The sequence below is a fragment of the Gigantopelta aegis genome, chromosome 8, assembly GCF_016097555.1.
Source record: "Gigantopelta aegis isolate Gae_Host chromosome 8, Gae_host_genome, whole genome shotgun sequence".
NCBI classification, from domain to species: Eukaryota; Metazoa; Mollusca; class Gastropoda; order Neomphalida; family Peltospiridae; genus Gigantopelta; species Gigantopelta aegis.
The window spans coordinates 24,319,378-24,346,837 of NC_054706.1; the positions used below are offsets into that span (position 1 = coordinate 24,319,378).

At 38.0% G+C, this 27,460-nt stretch overlaps 1 protein-coding gene across 1 annotated transcript in view; it reads left to right on the forward strand.

The window, feature by feature from the left end:
- The window catches only part of LOC121378317, a 109,572-nt gene that overhangs the window by 835 nt on the left and 81,277 nt on the right, over window positions 1-27,460 (forward strand). The gene's annotated exons all lie outside the window — the stretch shown is intronic.

A 27,460-nucleotide genomic window follows, 5' to 3' on the forward strand; every position in this document is an offset into this window, starting at 1 on the left:
TTATTATTATTATTATTATTATTATTATTATCATTATTATTATTGTTATGTTGTTTTAGCTGAGCGAGTTAAAGTTTGATTTTGTATAACGACACCACAAGAGCACATTCAGTCATCATCGGCTATTGGAAGTCAAACATTTGGTAATTCTGACATATAGTTTTATAAAGGAATCCCGCATCGTTTTCCCAGTAGTAGCAAGCAGTCTTGTATATGGACCATCCCACAGACAGGATAGCACATACCACTCGTGGTACACTAGCTGGCTGGCTCAGATTAACAGCTAATCTGTTGTAGGAATCAACTGGGTGTATACGACTTTCATAGAAGTTGTGACATTGTCTAGTTGGCTAATTCCACCATGACAGTTGGTAGTCTGAGGCTAGCATTAGGGTATTCATTTAAGTGTCCAGGAAAAAACAATCGTGAAAGCAATACAAGGTCTTCTTCTTATTAGGGGCGGGACGTAGCGCAGTGGTACAGCGCTCGCTCGATGCGCGGTCGGTGTGGGATCGATCCCCGTCGGTGGGCCCATTGGGCTTTTTCTCGTTCCAGCCAGTGCACCACGACTGGTATATCAAAGGCCGTGGTATGTACCACCCTGTGTTGAGTGCGTCGTTAAATAAAACATTTCTTTCTTTCTTTCTTCTTATTATGTATGTATTACTTTTCTGACCACGGCGTCAACCTGTGTGTTTAGCTAATCGAAATTTGTTTTTGTTTAATGACACCACTGGAGCACATTGATTAAATAATCTTCGGCTATTGTATGTCAAACTTGTAGTCATCAGAGGAAACCCGCTATATTTTTTTCGTAATGCAGCATGGGATCTTTTATATGCACTTTCCCACAGACAGGAAAGCACATACCTCAGCCTTTGTCCAGTTGTGATGCACTGGTTGGAACGAGAAAAGAACCCCTAATCAGCTGAATGTATCTACCGAGATGGTTCGATCCTGCGACGCAAGTAACTCAAGCGAGCACTCAACCGACTGAGATAAATCTTGCCCCATCAATGTTTGAAGTTCCATTATTTACAAACTATAACTCTTAGATCAATGAAACGTAGTTTACACTTGTGAACAAAATATTAATTCACTGTTTTCATTTTATTTTTAACATGTATTGAGATGAACGCCATCAAATACGTTTTTGGTATGCGAGACTCAAATTCCGCGAAGTTTCTTTTCGTTGACATTTTTTCGAACCACCTCAATGGATCCATTCAGCTGATTGGGATTTTACTCGTTCCAACCAGTGCACCACAACTGGTCAGAGGCCGTGACATGTGTTTTCCTGTCTGTGGGAAAGTGCATATAAAAGATCCCTTGCTGCAGCGGGTTTCCTCTGATGACTACGTGTGAGAATGACCAACTGTTTGACATCCAACAGCCGATGATTAATTAATCAATGTGCTCTAGTGGTGTCGTTAAACAACACAAACCTTTAACCTTCTTGTTTGTTGTTGTTTTTTTGTGTGTGGGGAGGTCTCCATGCACACCATGTTACGCACGGTCCTGTGGCATGGTCAGTTTGACTGGTAACGCCGTGTTCTATCGTATCATATTCGTCTCAAATTATGTGGAAAAAAAACAGTCTAGCGATTGACAGCGATCGCTCGCCCTCCTAGGAATGCGTGTTCTGGAGTCGCGTGTCGTTTGGAGGCCGAGCGCTCCCGAACAGTTTGACTGGCACCATAGTCTTCTATTATATCATTCATCTCAGGTTAGGTGCAAAAACAGTCTAGCAAGTGATAGCGATCGTTCGCTCTCTTGAGAATGCATCTGTTATTGAGTCACACGTTATATTTAATTATTTAAAATTACATCATACAATTTCTTATTTGGAATAAGGATATTAATTTTGTATATTCACTGCATGTTCTCTGAACAGCATAATGTTTGTGGAAGCCTAGAATGAACGGTTTTCCTATAACAATGTCATATGAATTTTGTGAACATCGAGATACTGATATTCTGAACACGAAAGTGTATTAAATATGTATTTTGAGTCGATACAAGGTACCATTGATCTGTTTATCTTTTAATGACAGTCTCTTTTATGTTATCAATTGTATTTCAAACTTTCAATAAACTATTTATAAAGCGTAAAACAATAAAACACCTTTCGACGAATGAGATTGTGTGAAGTGTATAGAAGGAACTTAAATATATAATTAGTTTTTAACCGCATGTATATATGTTTGTTTAGAATTCAACTGCTGATGCTCTAGATTATCGATAAATATTGATTATTTGACAATTTGCATTATATACCCTATAAATAAACGCTCTTTTTTATTGTGTACTTATGAAAGCTCAGCGGAATTAAAATAATCCAGTTTTCTAAATAATTCCATATAAATGTATTACTCAATCAAAACCACATGATTAATAAATAAATGCCATATGAAGTCACGTGCTACGATTCTGTCCAACTTAAAATTGCGATGTTATTTGTCTGACACGCTTCTTGGTGTCCTTGAATAGAATATCGGCAGTTTAGAGAGTATTTATTAAAAATGTTTAATTCTCCGTAAGTTTCTGCATTATGATAATGAATTCCCAATAATCTGTGTATACGAAAACAATGGGGATTACTTACGCTACTTGAGTTCAGGTCTTGCATCGGTAATTTAAACCACGTTTCAGTGGGAAAGGAGACAGGCTTTCTGGAGCTACCCCAGTCTCCTAGGAACCATATGTGAAATGTGGAGTTGGGTAGGTGTGTGTATATATTGTACAGTGAAATCTCTCAAAACCGGACCCTCTATAAACCCGACGTTTTACTTGATCCCCAGGGTGTCCGGTTTAGATGAGTTTCATTGTGTGTGTGTGTGTGTGTGTGTGTGTATATGTGTGTATATGTGTGTGTGTGTGTGTGTGTGTGTGTGTGTGTATTTATCATATAATATCTTACATTTTCAGTGCAATCAAAGTATGTTATATTTTTAAGATCACATACTTTAAGAATTTGATAACTTCACAAATTAGATGTAAATTAATCGAGGTCACGGTACTAGGTTGATTGACATTTAAGCAAACGTACTTGTGTGACACTCCATACTTGACGTATGCATTCATAGTCATCGAATAAAAACATTTCAATGGCAATTTGACACTGAAAGCTGTCCAGCGTTCAGAAAAAAAGAAGAAAAAAGCGTAAAGCATATTCTTACGTCATTTGAATATCTAGTAATGGCGGACTGGAATTAAAGTTGCGTGTACAGTTTACATATCACGTTGTATTAAGCTTGAGATTATATGATAAAGAGATTATTACCCTCGTAAATTTTGGTATCGTCAATAGCATATATTAGGAATAAAAATAAAAATAAAATTTTTTATTCCTAATATATAATATTGATGATACCGAAAAACACTGGTAATAACCTCTCTATATACAAACTTATGTATACACGGAACAATATTAAGCAGCAAATAGTGTTAAGTTTCAAAGGTACTTCCAGAGGGATCCAATTTCAATTGGTATAATATAATAGTACAGACTGTTGTCAACATGTTCATTACTTTATATCTAGTTTATTTTAATTCACCACTTTATTATCCATGTACAATTAGACAATCGAATCCTCTTGCGTGCATTATGTATCGTGCACTGTGTGAATATTTCCTGTGCTGATAAGCTTGTAGCTTACATCAATTAACTAATTATAAAGTTTTTATTCAAAGAAATAATTATTTATGTTAATAGCAGCGAGAAAGGAAGGAAATATTTTATTTAACGACGCAGTCAATACATTTTATTTACGGTTATATGGCGTGGTACATATCGAGAGGATATTGAGAGGAAACCCGCTGTCGCCACTTCATAGGCTACTCTTCTCGATTAGTAGCAAGGTATATTTTATATACACCATCCCACAGACAGAATAACACATACCACGGCCTTTGATATACCAGTTGTGATGCACTGGCTGGAACGAGAAATAGCCCACCGACGGGGATCGATCCCAGACCGACCGCGCAGCAAGCGAGCGCTGTACCATTGAGCTTACGTCTCGCCCCAGTGGCAGAGAGTTGCCAAGCTGAAACAACGGTGCGTCACGATACCAGCATGAAATGTTGGTGTCACAATCCAGAGGCATCATGCCCCACAGAGTCCCAGATGGCTAGAAAGGGTAAAGCCTGTGACATTCTAGTTAATAACTGGAAAAAGTCATTACAAATCGCTAAACATGCAGGGATCTGTGATGGCAAGCTCCAGACGATATGTCTAAACGAGTCCAGCAGCGGTTTGGGGAATATGTCCAACTTCTGTTCTCTTCTCTGGTTACACCCCCCCCCCCCCCCCCCCCATTCCGAGGAGGTTGGTGTTTTTGTTACAGTACTATGTTGATGTTTTGATGTTTTAAGTTCAAAATTTCCAGGTATATCAAAAGCTGCCAAATTAAAGTTCGTAATGTCTTTTTATTACATATATATATATATTCAGAGAATTCAGAGTTAGTACATCTAAAACGTCTACGCTCCTCACCCTTATAATATAATCATTTCCAGAATACATTGTAGCTCAAAATCAGTTAAGGGTGACCGTAATGTTTCTTTATGAAGGCAGGGGAAGATATATTATGGACCGTATAATATATGTTCAACGAATTCAGATTTCAGGCTTCTATCCTCCTCACCCAATAGCCGATGTGTATTTTTTGTGCTGGGGTGTCGTTAAACATTAGTTAGTTAATTAATTAATTCATTCATTAATTCATTCATTCATTTAATCATTCATGATAATGTAATCATTTTCAGAATACATTATAGCTCAGAACCAGTTACGAGTGACCCGAACGTTTCTTTATGAAGGCAGGGAAAGATACATTGTGTGTATATATATATATATATATATATATATATATATATATATATATATATATATATATATATATATATATATATATATATATATATATATATATATACATGGCATTAATGCACTTAGCTCTTAGTGAAATGTACATACCATTGTTGTTTGCTCTCGTGAGGTCCGTTAGACCACGCCACACCTGATCATGTTTTCATTCGCCTTAATCTCCCTGGGGAATATGCAAGAAAGATAAGCGCTTTGTGCTGTTTCGTTTACATGAAAATCGCATTTACAAAATGAATTATGTTGTCTGTGTATATAAAGAATAATCTGTTTTTACTGAATAGACTCGAGTAATTTGAGAGACAAGGAATTTGATAATTGATCTATTGGGGAAAAAAAACCCGTCAAAAAGCCAGGTAAAAGCTCAACGTATATAACCAGCATATTATTAACAGTGTATCAAATATTGAGGTATGTGATATCCTGTGTATGGAAAAATATGTGATATCCTGTGTATCAGAAAATATGTAGTATCCTATATATGTGGGAAAATATCTGACATCCTGTAAATGGGTAAACATGTGGAATCTAGTATATGGGAAAATATACCCTGTGTGGTGGAAACCATGTGATACCTGTATATGAGGAAATATGTGATATCTTGTACATGGGAACATATGTGAAATCCTGTATATGGGAAAATGAACGTAAACTGCGATTTGCTGCTAGTCGTGTCCGGTAGAAGAGGCTTAAGACGGCGACACACGATACGAGTGTCATATACGAGAATAGTCAAGAGAATAACCTGTTTTTACCAACCGATGAAATCGTGATGTTTGTCTTGTCAATCGGCTGTTCTTGTGGCTATTTTCGTACGAGACATTCGTTTCGTGTGGCGCCGCCTTTAGTTGACAGCAGCAATGGAAGCTCCTCTTACAGGATTGAACTATTAATTTTTCTACACACCCGATATGTTCATGGTGGTCCTAAGGGTTATATACCCAAGGGAAAAAGGGCACTTTGACCAATTCGTAAAACGGGCAACATGATGGAAATGTTTTTTTAAAGCCATTAAAGAGACGGATCCTAGTTTTTAAACACTAAGGCATATTTTTCACTATTAGAGCCGTTTATGATCACTGAAATCAAACATTACTTATATTTTTCTTGTTTGGATTATCTATTTCCGTACAACCGAGTGTTTCTGATTATCCTGGTGCTTCTAATATCACAAAATAAATTTATCATATTTAAAAAAAACGCACGTACGCCTGAGAAGTAACGGTTATGTGTTCGCGTTTTAGACTATTTTTAAGACTATCTCCTGTTTCACTCCGTTGTATCTAAATTTGTTACAGGTTTGTAAATTAACCAAACTTAGTATCTATTTTTACGGGTTGAAACTAGGGTCTAGGTGAAAAATATACCTTAGTGTTTAAAAACTAGGGTCTGTCCCTTTAAAAGAGGCTTTTGAATACATGTATAGTTGCGTGGACGGATCGTCTTGGACCCGCCTCCGCTTGGGGCTATCGATCCTTCGATTCTTTGCACTCCATGCGAGCATTCTACCGCCGAGTCCATAGGTTAATTAACATATCGAAAACCAGACATTAACATACAACCCGTGAACATCATAATAATCTCTTTCCTTCTTCTTCTTCTTCTTCTTCTTCTTCAGAAACTAATAATTTGTAAAATGTTTTTTTCCCAATTACCAGCGCCTCGTGGTTTCAGTACGTGTAACACCTGGATTATTTAGGATGTTTCCTTTTTTCCCCCTGACATGGCCGCCAAATGAACTTATTAATTTATCTCTAACGACCGTGTCATCGCGCACGCTACAAAACACAAAACGCCAGCTTCACGACAACCACTGTTTATTGCCGTTGGTGCCCCCGCGGCTGACACACATTAGACGCAGCTATAATGATGTTGACGTTACATGTTGCGGCATGTCTTGCGCAAATCGATGTTGCCTCTGCTGTGGTATTGGCAGTAGCTTTAGGTAGCGTTTAAAGTGACATGTTCTAGAGGGTTTTTTTAACACTACGGCGTAATTTTCACTATTAGAGTCGTGTTTTATGGTGATTTTTAATGGGGTTTTTTTGTTGTTGTTGTTTAGTTTTTTTGAGGGAGTGTGGGGGGGGGGGGGGGGGGTTGGGGGGATGGGGGTGTTGGTTTTTTTTTTTGACAATTGAAATCAGACATTACTAAGATTTTGGTGTTTAGATTATCCACTTTACATAACATTCGAAGTGTTTCTGGTTATACGGCGTAATTTTCAATATTAAAGCCTTTTTTTTAAGAATTGGATGCGGGACGTAGCCCAGTGGTAAAGCGTTCGCTTGATGCACGGTCGGTCTAGGATCGATCCCCATCGGTGAACCCATTGGGCTATTTCTCGTTCCAGCCAGTGCTGCACAACTGGTATAACAAAGGCCGTGGTATGTACTATCCTGTCTGTGGGATGGTGCATGTAAAAGATCCCTTGCTGCTAATCGAAAAGAGTAGCCCATAAAGTGGCGACAGCGGGTTTCCTCGCCCAATACCTGTGTGGTCCTTAACCATATGTCCGACGTCATATAACCGTAAATAAAATGTGTTAAGTGCGTCGTTAAATAAAACATGTCTTTCTTTCTTTCTTTCTTTCTTTTTTACGCGTTGAACCTAGAGTCTGGGACGTTAAGCCTGTTCAGACGTTTGCTTTTTTAACGACATCACTAGAACACATTGATTTTTTAATCATCGGCTATTGGATGTTAAAAATTTCGTACTTTTTACATATATGTTTAGAAAGGAAATTTGCTAGTAGCAAGGGATCTTTTATATGAACCATCCCACAGACAGGATAGCACATATCACGGCCTTGGTTATACCAGTCGTGGTGCACTGGCTATAACGAGAAATAGGCCAATGGACCCACCGATGGGGTCGATCCCAATTAAGTCTGTTTAGACTAAATGTCGTTACTATCGTACATGCCTGTAGGGCCAATAACGATGGGGTGGGGAGGTTTCTTAGGAAAGGACCGCAAGCTGAAAGGAGATTTTGAATTTTGATTCGGGTAATTGTTTAGGAGTTTAGCAAATTAAGCATACATACATACATACATACATACATATTTATACTAGTACATTAATGGTGTTATTTTATGTCCATGTGTGATCATTTTTATTATGCGCATGGGTCTCAAAATCGAATTTGTACATCAGTATTAATGCGTGTGGAATTGGAGAGTCTCACCATTAATACACGTGAACTTGACGAGGTCCCTTTGCGTGCTCTTCTGGTCCTCTGATCAGGCAGCCTGTGCCCCCTTGTCCTGGTCTGTTTGAGTGTGCGAGCCACTCCTTCTTTCCCTCCTCTACCTCACTTCTGTCTTGGACGGAAGGGCTGACAAACGCCACATCTGCGCCAAAGACAGGCGTGCGCTAAAACAGCTTGCTCTAAATGTGCACGTTAAATTGATTTACCTTGGCTTTGACCACGACGAGATCCAATTGTGCTATGATGAACACCGTATATAACTTAAGTGGCACATCGTGAACCTGGCAAGACAAGGCAATCGTAAGAGAGCGTGTTCTTCTACGAAAATCAGGTGCAACGTGGTATTTAACAGATTTGGAGGATGTTTATTCTCGAAATGTCATTTCATCAAGCCGTCAGAAGGTTTGTATTTTAGTCTGGCCAGTACGAAATAATAAGGTGAGATATAGGTATAGTTTTTCCAGCGACGGCGTCAGCGTTATAGCTTTAACATTAAAGTTTCGAGTTTAAATCAGTTACTTGCAAACTATTAAAACAATTATAGTTTTGTTTTAGAGCACATTGATTTATTAATGATTACTATTGTTTGTGAAACATTAGACAATTTTGACATCCAGTCTTAGAAACGAAACTCGCTACATTTTTTTAATCAGTAGCAAGGGGTCTTTTATATGCACCATCCCACAGACATGAAAACACGTACCACGACCTTTGATATACCATTGGCTGGAACGAGAAATATCCCAATGGGGATCGATCCTAGGTCGACCGCGCATCAGGTGGGCGCTTTACCACTGTGCTACGCCTCGCTCCCTCACAAACTATGTCCTAGGTAAATGAAATGTGGTTTATAATTGAGCCTATGTATGTTAATCATGGTAGGCGAAAAATGTAATTCCGTGGAAGTTTGTTTCTATAACACCATACGTACGTCTGCATAGGTTTTAGTGACCTGGAGTCCAATTCACTAAACTCCCACAACTTTGCGATTTCGCAGTGCAAAATTTGTTTTTATTTAACGACGCCACTAAAGCACATTGATTTTGTATCTTATCATCGGCTATTGGACGTCAAACATATGGTCATTCGGACACTGTTTTTAAGAGGAAACCCGCTGTCGCCACATAGGCTACTTTTTTACGACAGGCAGCAAGGAATCTTTTATTTGCACTTCCCACAGGCAGGATAGCAAAAACCATGGCCTTTGTTGAATCAGTTATGGATCACTGGTCGGTGTAAGAAACCTTTGTGAATTAGGCCCCTGCTGCTGTTACTCTTGGTAGATTGGAGGCTTTGTCGCAAACTGTGATGCAGAAACAAACGTGTATGATATAAATAGTTACTTAATTTGTTGAGAGGATGGTGGTGTTTTGTTTTGTAATACAGGCGTTATATAATAATTTTCAGTGCAAATAATGTCCAGACAGATATGTTATATATTTGCCCATTACACGTCGTACATATAGTTAGAACATCGAAATCAACGTTGTACACCAACCCCCTAACTCTCCCCCCCCCCCCGAACAAACAACGAACAAACAAAACAACATCAACAAAAATCAACACCAAACAATAAAAAAACAAAAAAATTAAAAAACAAAAACAAAAACGAAACAAAAACAAAAACAAACAAATAAACAACAGCAAAACCCCACCAGTGACAGCTGTAATAGTATATTCACGCGTTTTATAGAGCTTATTTCCTGTACATAAAGCTTGAAAGTGAAAAGAAAATAAAGTCTGTAGGATGTGTATTATTATAACTGACGATGTAGAGACTTCTTGTTACTGCATTTTGTAGAAAGCTAGTCCAAGTTAATATATATACTTATTGATTTGTTGATATTATGCGATGACCAATGCCAGGATAACATTTATCAAACAGGCGTCAGTGGAGAGAAAAAAATAATCGCGAGCTAGCGGTTTTAAAAAAAAGAAAACCCACTAGCTCATTGGTCTACTGGTTTTGCATTTGTCACTAGCCCTGTGTTAAAAAGCACTAGTATCGGGCGTCGGGCTAGCGGATTTGTCGAACTCTGAATATTGGCAAATGTGAAAAACCCCACAAAAAAACACCCCGACAACAACAACAAGCAAACCAAAAATATAACAACAAACAAGACACATAAATCAACAACAACTTACAACAACAACAATAAACAACAACAACAACAGAACCCCACAAAAAATAAGACACAACAAAACAAAACGACAAAAAATAACAACAAAACCCCACATCAAGGAGTCGTTTTATCCTGCCACGTATTGTATCTCAGGCGACAACTCTACCAGGGAGCTACGCTCCGTCTCTTAAATACTTAAATATACCCGAAAACGCATGATGGCGTATTATCATTATTATTTGTGACGATTAGTTTAACGCCTAGAAAGTCGACACTTACTCCATTATTACCGTAAACACCACGTCATTGTAACACACATTTGAGACAATCTGTTTCAGATGTTTCACTTGAGCTATGATGGTAAAGTACTAACACGATTTACTATTGGTAATTGAAATCCGATGTCATTTTCAGCCTAATAATGTGGGTTATACACACAAATAACCTTTCCTTGACATCAATGCATGACACACAAATAAAAATCAAACATTTGTTAAAGGCGCAAACTTCATCTGTGTTCAGAAGGTACTGCGAGGACTCAAAATAAACTTACTTGCAATATATCGATTAATTTACCTAAAAGAAAATATTTCCAGTTGAGATAATATTATAGATTCACTTACATGCGTAAAATGTTTCAAAAATAGCGCACATTCTATTCTGTTAAGATATTATAGGTGTGTCTTAACACTATTTTGGACAGGAGAGAGAGAGAGAGAGAGAGAGAGAGAGAGAGAGAGAGAGAGAGAGAGAGAGAGAGAGAGAGAGAGAGAGAGGAATGATTTATTTAACGACGCACTCAACACATTTTAGTTACAGTTATATGACGTCAGACATATGGTTAAGGACCACACAGATATGGAAGAGGTAACCCGCTCTCGCCACTTCTTGGGCTACTCTTTTCGATTAGCAGCAAGGGATCTTTTATATACACCATACCACAGACAGGATATGTTTTGTTACACCAGTTGTGGAACACTGCCTGGAACGAGAAATAGTCCAGTGGGCCCACCGACGAGAATCGATCCCAAACCGAGCGCGCATCGAGCGAGCGCTTTTACCATTGGACTACGTCCCGCCCCATAAATTAGTGTAGAATTTGATATACTGAGAGAACAATATAAGGAAATATTTGGTATTATAGATAAAATAAATTACAAAGTAGGGTTAAATATAAGTAGCATTGCCTGATGCGCGGTCGGTCTGGATCCCCATCGGTGGGCCCATTGGGCTATTTCTCGTTTTAGCCAGTGCACCACGACTGATTATATCAAAGGCAGTGGTATGTGCTATCCTGTTAGTGAGATGGTGTATATAAACGACCCCTTGCTACTAATAAAAACATGTAGCTGGTTTCCTCTCTTAGATTATGTGTCACAATAATGTTTGACATCCAATAGCCTTATTGTGTTGTGACAGGCAAATATAAAATATGTTGGGGGAAAAAAGCGCACCCGGTTACGCCATTGGTCCAGAAGTAGGAAGTATCTACTCTCGTCCTCACACAGACAATGTATGCTGTATCGCTCTGGAGACCTCCTATAGGTGAAGAACTGGCAGTCCTCCTATGCACGAAATACTGACAGTCCTCCTATAGGTGAAGAACTGGCAGTCCTCCTATAGGGTGAAGAACTGGCAGTCCTCCTATAGGTGAAGAACTGGCAGTTCTCCTATGCACGAAACACTGACAGTCCTATAAGTGAAACACTGGCAGTCCTCCTATATTATATATTCACGAATCACTAGCAGTCATATAGACGAAGCACTGGCAGTCCTCCTTTAGACGAAGCGCTGGCAATCATGATACCTGAAAGTTTTGAATACCTTCTGACTATAAATTAAAGTTTGTTTTGTGTAACGACACCACTAGAGCACATTGATTAATTAAGCATCGGCTAGTGGATGTCAAACACAGGAAACACGCGATATTTTTCCATTAGTAGCAAGGGATTCTTTTATATGCACTTTCCCACAGACATGAAAGCACATACCACGGTCTTTAAAGTTTAACCAGTTGTGGTGCACTGGCTGACACGAGAAGAAACCAAATCAGTTGAATGGATCCGCCTGTGTGGTTCGATCCTGCGACGCAAGCACCTCAGGCGAACACTCAACCAACTGAGCTAAATCCCGCCGCACGACCATGAATTCTACAGGGATGTAATTTGGAATACAATAACTGTTTTGTTGTACACGTTAAGTCCGTCGTTTAGTCGCTGCGTCGCCGAGGCTGACGTAATGGAACAAGTGTCTTGTAGACTTCATTTGAATAAAAATGTTTGGTTTTATTTGACGACACACTAAACACATTGTATTTACGGTTATATGACGTCGGACATATGGTTAAGAACAACACAGATATTGAGAGAGGAAACCCGCTGTCGCCGCTTCATGGGCTGCTCTTTTCGACTAGCAGCAAGGGATCTTTTATATGCACCATCACACAGACAGGATAGTACATACCACGAACTTTGTTACACCAGTTGTGGAGCACTGGCTGGAACGAAAAATAGCCCAATGGGTCCACCGACGGGGATCGACCCTAGACCGACAGCGCATTAAGCGAACGGTTTACCACTGGGCTACGTCTCGTACCCCCCCCCCCCCCCCCCCCCCATCATTTGAATAACGTATAATAGATTGCGCATGTTCGTGACGCGTTACAGTCGCACACCGTAGTTGAAACAGGGGAAATAGACACTAAGTGTGGCTAATCTACAAACCCTTGACACATCTGGTTAAATCGCAATGGAATGAAACAGGATTCTTTGACGTTAAATCGGCGAAGTACCCTCTTTTAAAAAAAATAGACTAGAGCTCGTCTCCAAACCGTTATTCTCGTTCTGGCCAAATTTACCTAAATAATAACAAAACAATGGCATGTATTTCACACCACACATCGGACTGACACCAGCCTTTAATTATAAAAATTGCACAACTTTAACATCATTCATAATATTTGAAGACCATACTAAATAAACAAAACCCACCACAAAAACCTGTCGCCTGAACTGATACATGTTGAAAACACGTGCAACTGCATAACTGCTCATACCTTTAAGCAAACACACTTCCAAGCCCCCTGGCCAATCATAACAACGAGAAAATTATTTCACTCTAATGCCTGCGTCATAAAATCATATTTTCTCTAAGGTACGTGGGTTTTTTTTTTTTTTTAGGATTATAGAAAATGCATTTTGTGACATCAAACAACACCAGAAACACTTCGGATGTACTGAAGTGGATATTCGAAACAATAAAATAAAAGTAATGTCTGAATTCAATTATAACAAAAAACCCGGCTCTAGTGGTGAAAAATAAGCCGCAGTGTTTAAATGCCAGACTGTGTTAACAGCCAATCGATACATTCCAGTACATGGGCGCTGAAGAGCAGCCAAGCGCGAGTGTCTCCCCCATCTGGCTATGAGATGTTAGTGCCTTACTGACAAGCTCAATGGTTCACACGACTGATGGTGGCAATTGCAGTTCAGAAATAAACAGCAGCTACTACCGGACCTGTCATGCCATGGCATGCACATCAAAACATGATACACGTTAAAGAGTGCACTCAAATTTGTTACATGTACTGTATGCATGTCAAAACACTCAAATTTGTTACACTGTCATATGCACTTTATTTAAATCAAAACATGATACAGTTTAAAGAATACTTTCAAACTGGGTTACACTGTTACGTATACTTTATGTAAACATGATACGCGTTCACGAATACGTTCAATTTCAAATTGGCTAGACTGTTACGTGCACTTTACGTAAATCAAAACATGATACTCCTTATATATTACATTCACATTGGTTACACTGTTACGTGCACTTTACGTAAATCAAACCAAGATACACGTTAAAGCGTACACTCAGATTGGTTACACTGTTACGTGCACTTTACGTAAATCAAAACAAGATACACGTTAAAGAGTACACTCATTGGTTACACTGTTACGTGCACTTTACATAAATCAAAACAAGATACACGTTAAAGAGTACACTCAGATTGGATACACTGTTACGCGCACTTTACGTAAATCAAAACATGATACGCTTTAAAGATTGCATTAAAATTGATTACACTGTTGCATGCATTGTATGTACGTCAAAACATGATACACGTCAAAGAGTACCCTCAAATTAGTTACACTGTTACATGTACGTTACGTACATCACAACATGATACACCTTAAAGACTGCACTCAAATTAGTTACACTGTTACATGTACGTTACGTACATCGAAACATGATAACACGTTTAATAATACACTCAAATTGGTTACACTGTTACATGCACTTTATGTACATCAAAACATGATACACAATAAAGAGTTCACTCAAACTGGTTACACAGTTACATGTACTTTGTGTAAATCAAAACATGATACACATTAAAGAGAACATTCACATTGGTTACACTGTTATATGCACTTTATGTAAATCAAAACATGATGCACGTTAAAGAGAACATTCACATTGGTTACACAGTTACATGTACTTTGTGTAAATCAAAACATGATGCATGTTAAAGAAAACATTCACATTGGTTACTGTTATATGCACTTTATGTAAATCGAAACATCATACACATTAAAGAGAACATTCACATTGGTTACACTGTTATATGCACTTTGTGTAAATCAAAACATGATACTCCTTAAATATTGCATTCACACTGATTACACTGTTACGTGCACTTTATGTAAATCAAAATATGATACACGTTAAAGAGTACACTCAGATCGGTTACATTGTTACTTGCACTTTATTTAAATCAAAATATGATACGCTTTAAATATTGCATTAAAATTGGTTACACTGTTACATACACTTTTATGTACGTCAAAACATGATACACGTTAAAGAGTACACTCAAATTAGGTACACTGTTACATGTATGTTATGTTCATCAAAACATCATCATTACACGTTAAATAATACACTCACATTGGCTACACTGTTACATGTATTGTATGTATATCAAAACATGATACACATTGAAGGGTACATTCAGATTGGCTACACTGTTACATGTATTGTATGTACATCAAAACATGATACGCGTTAAGAGTACACTCACATTGGCTACACTGTTACATGTATTGTATGTACATCAAAACATGATACGCGTTAAGAGTACACTCACATTGGCTACACTGTTACATGTATTGTATGTACATCAAAACATGATACGCGTTAAAGAGTACACTCAGATTGGCTACACTGTTACATGTATTGTATGTATATCAAAACATGATACACATTGAAGGGTACATTCAGATTGGCTACACTGTTACATGTATTGTATGTACATCAAAACATGATACGCGTTAAAGAGTACACTCACATTGGCTACACTGTTACATGTATTGTATGTACATCAAAACATGATACGCGTTAAAGAGTACACTCAGATTGGCTACACTGTTACATGTATTGTATGTACATCAAAACATGATACGCGTTAAAGAGTACACTCAGATTGGCTACACTGTTACATGTATTGTATGTACATCAAAACATGATACGCGTTAAAGAGTACACTTAAGTTGGCTACACTGTTACACGCACTTTATATAAATCAAAACATAATACCATGTTAAAGATTACACTCAAATTGGCTACATGTAATTTATGTGCATCAAAATATATTTAAAAAAAAAATGCAACTAAAGAAAAACGAAACAAGAGAAGAAAGAAAAGAAAGGGAGAAAGAAACGAAGAAAGAAAGAAACAAATGTCGCAAATAAATACTGTTTTAGTTTCTTTAAAATGAATTTGTGTTATGTAAAATATGCAAAGACTTCCAGTATTCTGTGTTAAAAGGCTGCCAGGATGATAAATGAGCAATGAAGTCCCGTGAAACAACAAAAAAAAAGCGTCAGAGCCTTAAAAGGGCATTCCTGAGTTTGCTGCAATTTTTAAGATGTTATCGACTAACAGAGACTTTTGAACGACTGTAATTACATATCAACTATATTATTTTTTTCTGCATAAAATATTAGTGGCTGTATATTAAACATGTTTCTGATCGTTCTAATATTTGTACTAGAATTAAATATCATTTTAATTCCTATAATATTTTTTTTTGTACGTACGAAATTATTTGAAGACGAAATCCAGTTTGGACTTCTTACAAATATTAAGACAAACAGAAACACATTGAATATACAGACACTGATATTCTAAACAAGAAAATATATTTAATATGTAAGTTTAATCGCAGACATATTTTATTAGACGGAAAAATCTTACAATGCAGCAAACTCAGGAATGTCCTTTTAAAGTGACCGGTCCTAGTTTTTAAACACTAAAGCATATTTTTCACTATTGGAGCCGTTTGTGATAACTAAAGTCAGTCATTACTAAGATTGTATTGTTTAAATTATCCATTTCCCTACAATCGAAGTGTTTCTGGTAATCCTGGTGTTTCTAATATCACAAAATACATGCTATTATTATTTTGTTTAAACGCACGTTTGTCTGAGAAGAAACGGTTATGGAGTCTAGTTCTGGTGTATTTTTAAATGTATTTCACCGTGTCAACGTCACAGGTTCTTGTTTCACTCTGTTGTAATTGTATCTACACGTGTTACAGGTTTGTAGATTAACTAAACTTAGTGTTCATTTGTACGTGTTGAAACTAGAGTCTGCGACTTTAAGTAACCTTAAACGACCAGACTGCCATCGAGTACGACGCCAACCATCGTTTTAACGTAAACAAGCTTAACGCGTGAAATATTGTTAAAATGAACGAATAACCTTAAAGGGACATACCCTAGTTTCAACCAGTGAAAATTAACACTAAGTTAGTTAATCTACAAACATGTAACACATTTGGATAAAATTACAGTTGAGTGAAACATGAGTCCTTGACTTTGAAATGATGAAATAACCTCTAAAAATAGACTAAAACTGGACTCCATAGCTGTTACTTCTCAGACGCACGTGCGTTTTTAAAAATATGAGAAATGCATTTTGTGATATTAAAAGCACTAGGATGACCAAGAACACTTCGAATGTACGGAAATTGATAATCTAAACTATAAAATCTAAGTAAAGTATTATATCAGTTATCAAAAACGGCTCTAATAGAAATATGGCTTAGTGTTTAAAAAAAGAGGGTATGTCCCTTTAAGATGCAAATTTTGAATTATTTTGTTATGATAAGCTAATATCTGTGAAAATCTATCATAGATAATAATATGACTTTAGATTAAAAGTGCTTCATGTTTAATAATTTGAATTATTTGCAATTACTTTTAACCACAAGCTCAGAGACTCTGATTTTCAGTGTACGCGAATGTCACTTTGTGATAAATGTGACAAAAACAGATGACTAACATCATACAGTGATGATAATACGACTTTAAAACTGATTTTTCGTGAAACTTCCAACCATCTTTTCTTTTCTTTTTTTCCTTTTGTTTCACATGCTATAGATGAATGATCTGCACACTGCAGTATACCAGTCAGGTTTTCATCTTTCTTTTGATCCACAACAACAGGTGTCTGGATAATGAACTCCCAGCTTGGCGGCAGTCAGATAAAAGAAGCGTTTGGCTAGTCATTATATTTAAGGGACATTCCTGAGTTTGCTGCAATATTTAAGATGTTATCGACTAACAAAGACTTTTTAACGAGTGTAATTACATATCAAATATATTTTTCTGCATAAAATATTAGTGGCTGTATATTAAACGTGTTTCTGATCGTTGTAATATTTGTACTAGGTTAAATTTCATTTTATTTCCTAAAATAATTTTTTGAATCCAGTTTGGGGTTCTTAAAAATATTAAGACGACCAGAAACAAACTGAATATACAGACACTGATATTCTAAACAAGAAAATATAGTTAATATGTAAGTTTAATCGTATAAATATTTTATTAGTCAGAAACATCTTACAATGGAGCAAACTCAGGAATGTCCCTTTAAGTATTATCGGCAGATGGACGTAGTCACATCATCGTCTCGAGATCAGACTAACGGTAATTCTAACGGTGTCTTGGGTTCAGGCTTATACAACTTTAGTCTAGACTCAACTATTTACGTACACCCATACCCCCACCGCCGTGCATGTGATTTGTATGCAGGACGTTAAAAGTCGTAGACTCTATTAATCACTTTGGTCAAGACGTTAAACGTGTTATAAGCACTGTATTATTATTATTATTGTTGTTGTTGTTGTTGTTGTTGAATTTGGCAGTAATATACATTCATAAAATAGTAGCAATTGAAACTATTTGCATTTTATTTTTAATTAAGTACATTTATAAGAACACGTGAATAAATAGTTTTGTTCATTATGCAAGTGTGAAATGAAAACCCATACATCCCACAAAAAACCCACAACAACCCTTCAACCCCACCACAAAACCCCCCAAACAAACCAAACAAACAACAACAAACAAATAAACACAACAACTAAACCAAACAAAACAAAACAAAACAAACATTCAAACATACGAACAAACACAAATTAAAGACAACAAAACAAAACAAAACAAAACAAAAACAGCAACAACACCTTAAACACATTTCAGATTTGTTACGTCTATCACATATAAGCATTATGGGCATAATTAGTGAAACACCATTGCCGTTTTATGGGTTACACTTACTCGTATGTCATATGGATGTGCTGTGTTTAATGCCATTATTAATTAACGGTATGTAGCTCAGTGTGAGGTTCATCAAAAAAGAAAGTAATGGTTTATTTAAGGACGCGCTCGGCACGTATTGTAATTACTGTTATACAGCGTCGGACTTTGTTTCAGCAAGTGAGGTTTTTCAGCAAAAAACAAACAAACAAGAAACGTTTGGTGATACCCAAGGCGTACACAATTTCAGTATGTCATATAGATGTGATGACTATTATTTCCTGCATTCTTGTGATGACAGTGTAACCAGAATCTTCAGTAGTCGGTTACTGGCACTAGTCAATATCTAATCTATCAAGACACGCAAGGACCCGTCGTCATAATGAGCTATACCAGACAAATATATATTTTGTTCTATATTCTGTGAAACTTGCGGTAAGATAATTATATCAAACGCACGCTATGTTGTCCATTGGATGTTAAACTATACGGAAGGAGCAGCAGCAGCAGCAGTTCTATAATGATAGTAGTTGGAATTGGTTTTGTTTAACGACACCACTAGAGAACATTGATTAAGTAATCATCAGCTACTGTATGTCAAACATTTGATCATTCTACAATGTCATGTTTTCGGTGGTCAGGCCAGGTCATAGGGCTTTACGTGTACATTCATAGCAAGCTGTTGTAACGCACGGCTGTCCTGGGCACAAGAGCCGGCCTCGGCCGGCTCCTCCGTCCAGGACAGGAAAGGTGTGAGTGTGTGTGTGGGGGGGGGGGGGGGGAGGAGGTGAGCACTCTCGTGGTCGGTAGCAGGCGGAGGGGGTAATGGTGCTATGGAATTTTGAATGGAGCAAGAATTATGCCAAAAAAGAAAAGGTGCACAAGTTTAACTGAGGAATTTGAGCGCAATTTTGAACGGTCGGTCAAAAAGAAAGTTCCGGAGCTAATATAGGTTTTGACATTAGTGAATTGAGAGTAGCTCGTTAATTAGACCTTTATGATGTTGTGGTGTCTCCCTAGGTTGCCCATAGAGCCCATAAAAGGGTCTGACCGCTTCTGGTCATTGCATGACAACCCAATTGTGTTTTCGGTGGGAAGCAAAGGACCTTTTATATGCACTTTCCAGCAGGCAGGCGAGCACATACCACGGTCTTTGATATACCAGTAGTAGTAGTAGTCATCGTAGTAGTAGTAGACGTAGTTGTTGTAGTAGTAGTAATATCAATGGTATCAATAGTAATGATTGTATATGTAATAGTAGTAGTAGTAGTAGTAGCTGTAGTAGTAGTAGTAGTAGTAGTAGTAGTAGTAGTAGTAGTAGTAGCAGCAGCAGCAGCGGCGGCGGCAGGCAGCAGCAGCAGCAGCAGCAGTAGTAATGATTGTATATGTAATAGTAATAGTAGTAGTAGTAGTAGTAGTAGTAGCTGTAGTAGTAGTAGTAGTAGTAGTAGTAACAGTAGCAGCAGCAACAGCGGTAATAGTAGTAGTAGTAGTAGTAGTAGTAGTAGTAGTAGTAGCTGTAGTAGTAGTAGTAGTAGTAGTAGAGCAGCAGCAGCGGCAGCAGCATCAGCAGCAGCAGTAGTAATGATTGTATATGTAATAGTAGTAGTAGTAGCTAGTAGTAGTAGTAGTAGTAGTAGTAGTAACAACAGCAGCAGCAGCAACAGCGGTAATAGTAGTAGTAGTAGTAGTAGTAGTAGTAGCAGCAGCAGCAGCGGCAGCAGCAGCAGCAGTAGTAATGATTGTATATGTAATAGTAGTAGTAGTAGTAGTAGTAGTAGTAGTAGTAGTAGTAGTAGTAGCTAGTAGTAGTAGCTGTAGTAGCTGTAGTAGTAGTAGTAGTAGTAGTAACAGCAGCAGCAGCAACAGCGGTAATAGTAGTAGTAGTGTATTACTATTAATAGTGTGATAGTAATTTGGGATGGCATTCAGCGGAGGAATAATAGTCGTGTTAGTTGCGCTGAGAGTATGTTACAGTCATTTTTATTACCATATATTGCATTCAATTAGGACTTTAGCCAAAGAAAATAAACAAGCTGTCGTAAGCATTGGCCAGGTCGCTGTGCGTTCCAGAAAACTGAACAAGCGGCACTAATTAGTGACAACCTGGTGTTGTTTTGCTGAGACCGCCGCGATACTGGCTAAAACAATGTTGTAGACGGTGTTGATGTGCATCTCAAACTGTTTAATATCGTGCACATGGCTGAGACTGGAATGCATGTTGATAAATCCAGGTGCCAGAAGGGTGTCCATCTTTGAAACCAACGTGAAGTATAGAATTATTATTGGCAGGGAAACTGGTACGGAAAACCATAATGAAGAAAAGGAGAACATTAGAAAAGTGCATGCTGTGTTTAATGACTTTATTAATTAACTCAGTGTGAGGTTCGTTGCAAAAGAAAGGAATGTTTTATGTAACGACGTCCTAGGCACATTTTTAATTACGCTTATACGGCGTCGGACTTTGTTTTAGCAAGTGAGGTTTTCCAGCGAACAAACAAGAAAGAAAGAAAGAAAAAAAAAAAAAAAAAAAAACCCCCACCAAACAAACAAGAAACTGTTGGTGATACCCATGGCGTACACCATTTCAGTGGTATCAAATGTCATGATCACTGCAAAGAGCTGGACGTAGCCCAGTGGTATAGCGTTCGCGTGATACGCGGTCAATCCCTGCCGGTGGGCCCACCGATTGGTGTATCAAAGGCCGTGACGTCCAATACCAGATGATTAATAAATCAGTGTGCTCTGATGGTGGTGCTGTCAAAATAAGGAAACATGATCATAGCAGGTGAAAATGATGAAGCACATGACAAAATACTTATTAACTGCGATATATTGAGATTATTATACGAGCATGTGTGTCGTATTGATTTTACGAAACGACGTCATTTTAATAAGCGTTTACTGGGAAAGCCGCATTAAGTTATGACGTTGCTTCACAAAATTACGTCATTTGTGGTGTACGTGAAATCATTACGAAAAACGTGGGTCATACTGGTTATATTTCCCTGAATATTCTGAACTGTGTGGATAATAAAGAGCGTTAAAACCCGCTCTGTGTGGAATCCGGTACCCAGTACTCAACAGGGTCCCGTTCCACGAAGCGATCCTAGCGCTAAGTTCGCCTTAAGTGTATTGCTACCTTATGCACTTAAGATGATCTTGGCGCTAACATCGCTTCGTAAAACGTGTCCCAGACATAAGACCAATAAAATGACCACCGCATCGCTGATATTGGTTAATTTGGAATTACGGGAGCCGTAACTTAAGAAGATAATATTTTGTCCAGAACAGGGATTAATAGTTATTTATTTATTGTTAGTGCGATTGCTGAGTAGCAAACTCAGTACCTGCAAGCTTGAAGGCCGATTTTTCAACCCTAAATCAATGAGGACGATAGTACGTCATCAACGAAGCTCAACAGTCTCAGAGGTTTTAGTTTTCACTCTTTCTGACGTGACAACTAGTTGCAGGGAGTCAGATCCAGAATCCAGAGTATCCGCCTTGAAACCAGACTAATTCTGCGACATGGCTGAACCGATATGGGTATAGACATGGTCAAACTGTTTGATTTTATTTGATCCCACAAGCTCAAACTCGGGCAAACCATTATTTAAGAGGAGATGCGAATGTAACAGAATGTATTTAAACGTAACTGGATAGACATATGCTGCTGGGGTTTGAAAGCTTTCGGATGCCCTCCCCCCATGCCTTCCACCACACCCCGCTGTAGCTAAAACAGGTTTCCCCCCTAAAATGTGTAGTTAGGCTCTTCATATTGTTGTCCATGGGTTCATATTCTGCACCCCTTACCCTACCCTCCCCCCGTCCAAATGACGATACGCCTCTTAATGTCCTGACCGTGCAGCCAATGGAGCCTGTGGTTTCTAATCTAGTCTCACACCTCAGTTCTGCGGCGTTATCTTCCCATTATCGGGCAAACTGATGCGTGTGCTTTTTCACTCCGACAATTCTACATCGGTGAACAATTCTATCTGCATGGTGTCACCGAATTAGTGCAGCATTAGTTGGTGTTTAGTACTCCCGCGATGACGAAACAGTCGGATCCATGCCACACATCTGATCACAACAATAAAAACCTAACAAGGTCACGGCTGGGGCTTGCAAAAGTACCACTAGCCATCAAGAAGCCAGTCTCGTCCAGTTCCATTGAACCTGAATGAAATAGTTCTTGAACATAACTGAAGAACCTTGAAAATGATGCCCAATATTCAAAATGAATGTCGTATTTAGCCAATTCAGTTAATCTCTCTCTCTCTCTCTCTCTCTCTCTCTCTCTCTCTCTCTCTCTCTCTCTCTCTCTCTCTCTCTCGTTCTCTCTCACCCTCTGCCTTTCTCTCTCACTCTCTTTCTTTCTCTCTCCCTCCCTCCCCCCCTCTCTCTCTCTCTCTCTCTCTCTCTCTCTCTCTCTCTCTCTCTCTCTCTCTCCGAGGGGGGTGTGTCTGTGTGTGTGTTGTGTGGCTCTCCTCTCTCCCTCCTCCCCATCCTCCCTCCTCTCTCCCCTCCTCGGTCGATCTCACTCTCTCTCTCTCTCTCTCCTCTTCTCTCTCTCTCTCTCTCTCTCTCTCTCTCTCTCCGCTCCTCCTCTGTCTCTCTCTCTCTCTCGTCTCTCTCTCTCTCTCTCTCTCTCTCTCTCTCTCTCTCTCTCTCTCTCTCTCTCTCTCTCTCTCTCTCACACACACACACACACACACACACACATACATCCTCCCTGCCTCTCATTCTCTCTCTCTCACCCCCCTTGTCTCCCCCCTCTTTCTCTCTGCATTTACCGCATTCTCAGAACAATGAATGCTAATCTTCAAGGGATTAGAAAACAATTTACTCATAATGTATAATCATGTTGTAGTTGCCTTTTATATTCACCGTTATAGTCCAATCCGCTATGTTAAAAAGGCTACAACGATTTCAGTCCAGAAAAAACGTTAATGGGTGAAAGCTTTCAACCCCCCCCCCCCCCCCCCCCCCCCCCCCCGCAGCACACACCTAAGTAATTTCATATTCCTTTAGTAATTTTGCCGGCGCAGTTATATAAACCGTCAGACAAAAAAACCACAAAAAACCCACACCAAACTATGTTGATCCTTGTGGATAACGTATTTAGTTGCCAGCAAATTGTGTTTGCAGTCGCCATCCATTACTGCATCGATGTCAACGTGATTTGGTGTGTGCACTTTACACTAAGTAAGCAAACCTAACGCAGCTTATAAGTCGTACTGAAAGAGAAAACGATTTTTAGACATGCACCTAGAATCCCTTAGTACAATGTAATGAAACATGCAAGGGTTAAAAGGGAGCAAGCAAACACTGCCATAACTGTTGTCATACACAAAACACAAGCAAGAATGGCTCGTGGCTTTTAGGTGATCCATTAGGCATTTTACGCAAGTGTAAAAGACATGCACTGAATGCAAATGATGAATTAGTAATATTGCTTTCGTTCGTCTTACCGCCTGTTGCCAAGAGATGGTTCCAACTGATGATCGCCATGTGTCTAGTTGCTCGGATCGATAAGATGGTACGTCCAGACACGCTTCAGCCGTCTTCATTAGGTAACAGTTTGATCGTGTCACGGTGTCTTGGAAAACTCTTTTACCGCTGTGTTGAAACAAATAATATATTATCTGAAATTCAAGCAGGATTCAGGAAAGACTATTCTACAAATGACCATATCTTCACACTCTTTGGACTGATCGAACTGATGAAAGCACGAAAGAAAAAAACCTTTTTGTACATTTATAGATTTTAGTAAAGCATTTGATTCAGTTTGGAGGATTGGACTTTGAGGTAAATTAATTCAAAATGGTATAAATGGGCATTGTTTTCAAGTAATCTATAATATGTATCAGAACATTAAGTCTTGTGTCAGCACACATAATTCACTAACAGATTATTTTTCTTGCTGTGTTGGCGTTAGACAAGGTGAACATTTATCTCCCCTGCTATTCTCCTTGTTTCTTAACGATATAGAAGATACATTTAAAAGGAATGACTGCCATGGCATCGGTATAAATGAAATGTTCAGTGATTCCTTAATATATACGTCAACTGTTCTCTTTGTTTTACTTTATGCCGATGACACGGTACTCCTTGCAGATAATTACCAAGATATGCAAAAATCACTAAATGTTTTTCATTCTTATTGCATGAAATGGAAACTAACAGTAAATTGTAAGACGACAAAAGTTTTAATTTTTAATGGCAATAAGAAAGATTGTAAGAAAGTTTTTATCTTGGAAATAAGAAGCTTGATAATGTAGAAAGTTACAAATATCTTGGTATTATATTCCACAAATCAAACAGATTTACTAAGGCAAGAAACATGTTATATACACAGGCACAAAAGACTATGTACTTCGTTCTAAAACAAGGCACATATTATAATATTTCCATACAGTGTCAGGTAAAATTATTTGTTTGCATGGTTTTACCAGTCCTTTTATATGGTAGCGAAATTTGGGGTTTTGAAACTCTGTCATTAATGGAAAAATTATGTAACCAGTTTTTAAAATTGATATTACCTGTAAGGAAATCAACACCATTGTACATGCTATATGGAGAACTTGGACGTTATCCAGTTTATATCACTGTAAAATTAAGAATGATTTCTTTCTGGTATCGATTAATCACTGGAAAAGTCCAAGTTATCATTACTAGTATATAAATTATTATTAAATGATGTGAACAATAATGTTTTTAATCACAAATGGATTATGTTTGTAAACTAAATTTTAGATGATGTTGGTTGTACATATATATGGTCCTCACAGTGTAAGGGTATTACTAGTTGTTCCTTGTTGAAAAGATCTATTTCCACAAGGCTTACTGATCAATACTTACAGTCATGGTACACCCACGTTAATAACTCATCCAAAGCTTCAAATTATAAATTATTAAAAAATACTGTTGCATTTGAGACATATCTCACACTTATAGAGAAAAAACACTGGTGTCCATTATTACGATTCAGATTTTCAAATCATAATCTTCCTATTGAAACTGGCAGATGGAAAAATGTATCACTAAACAATCGAATATGTCCATTATGTAAAACTTACGACATCGGAGATGAGTTTCATTATATATTTACATGCATGTTTTTTTAAGAATGAAAGAATAGCTATCTACCCATTTCTGTCAATCAAAACCAAATATATATAAATTTTATAAATTATTTAACTAAAAAAAAGCTGGTTTTCTGTGTGTTTTTGTATTTATGCATTTTATTGTACTTTCACCATCTTGTCACAATGTATTAATTGTTCTATGTAAACATGTCCTCATATGCCGTAGAATACGGCCTAAGTGTAAATAAAGTTCAGTTCAGCCAAAAGATGGTTCCAACTGATGATCGCCATGTGTCTAGTTGCTCCGATCAATAAGATGGTACGTCCAGACACGCTCCAGTCGTCTTCATTAGGTAACAGTTTGATCGTGTCAAGGTGCTCATTTGACTATAATGTGTCAAGCATAATAGGATCCGTGATCTCTCTGTTTTGTTTTAGTTAAGTTAAGTTCCTAGCTTATAAACCATTTAAAATTAAAGCACGCTACCCCCCCCCCCCCCCCCCCACCCCTACTCCCCCAAAAAACAAAAACAAAAACAAAACAAAAACAAACAAACAAACAAACAAACAAACAACAACAACAAAAAACACACAACCAAAACACCAACACCAACAACAAAAACCAACAGCAACAAACAAACTAACAAAAAACCCACAAAAAATCAAACAACAAACAAACAAACAAGCAACGACAACAACACACAAACAAATAAATGAAAACAACAACAAAAAACCCTCACTTTAGATGTCACACATAGTCTTTCAAATGAAACACTTTACCATTTTCCATTAGAAGCAAGTGATCTTTAATATACACCATCCAACAGACAGGACAACACATACCACTGTCCTTGAAATACCAGTCGTGGGACACCGGTTGGGACGAACAAAAACACAATTGGTCCTCGGAATGAAGACGATACTGGATTACGAACCACGAACCGAGCATCGCCCGGCTTTAAAACTTGATAGCTTTATGAGTAAACCATAGATATGGAATATATACACTTTATAAAACAATACGTCATTGTTATTGTTTTTTCCTCAACGCATTTTAAACTATCGCTATTTTGTATGTAACATATGAAAGGCTAAACCTTATCCTGGCTGGGAGCCGATACCGCAATGCGAACCCAGAACTTACCGGTGTTGAGACCGATGGCTTAACCACCTCACCACCAAGAACGATGTCTGAAAAATCTCTCTTCCTATATAGTACAATACATACCATGGCTTCATCCTAAATCAATCCATTTACAACACGAATGTCAATACAGATGATGTTTCGCTTTTATTGACATAAAAATTGCCATTTCCGTAAATATACATGGACGAAGACTTTTGTTACCTTGGTTTCACGGAGCTTGAATAATGCCGCCTGTAGGAAGTCTGCCTGAGGTAGTATGAGGTTATAGGAATCGATACAACCAGTATTTCAAGGTCATGTGATATGTGTGTAATCGGTGGGGGGTTTTGGGTTTTTAAAAAAAAAATTTTTTTTAATCTTACGGCTTTTTGGAAGTCCATGTTTTATGAAGACGTTTG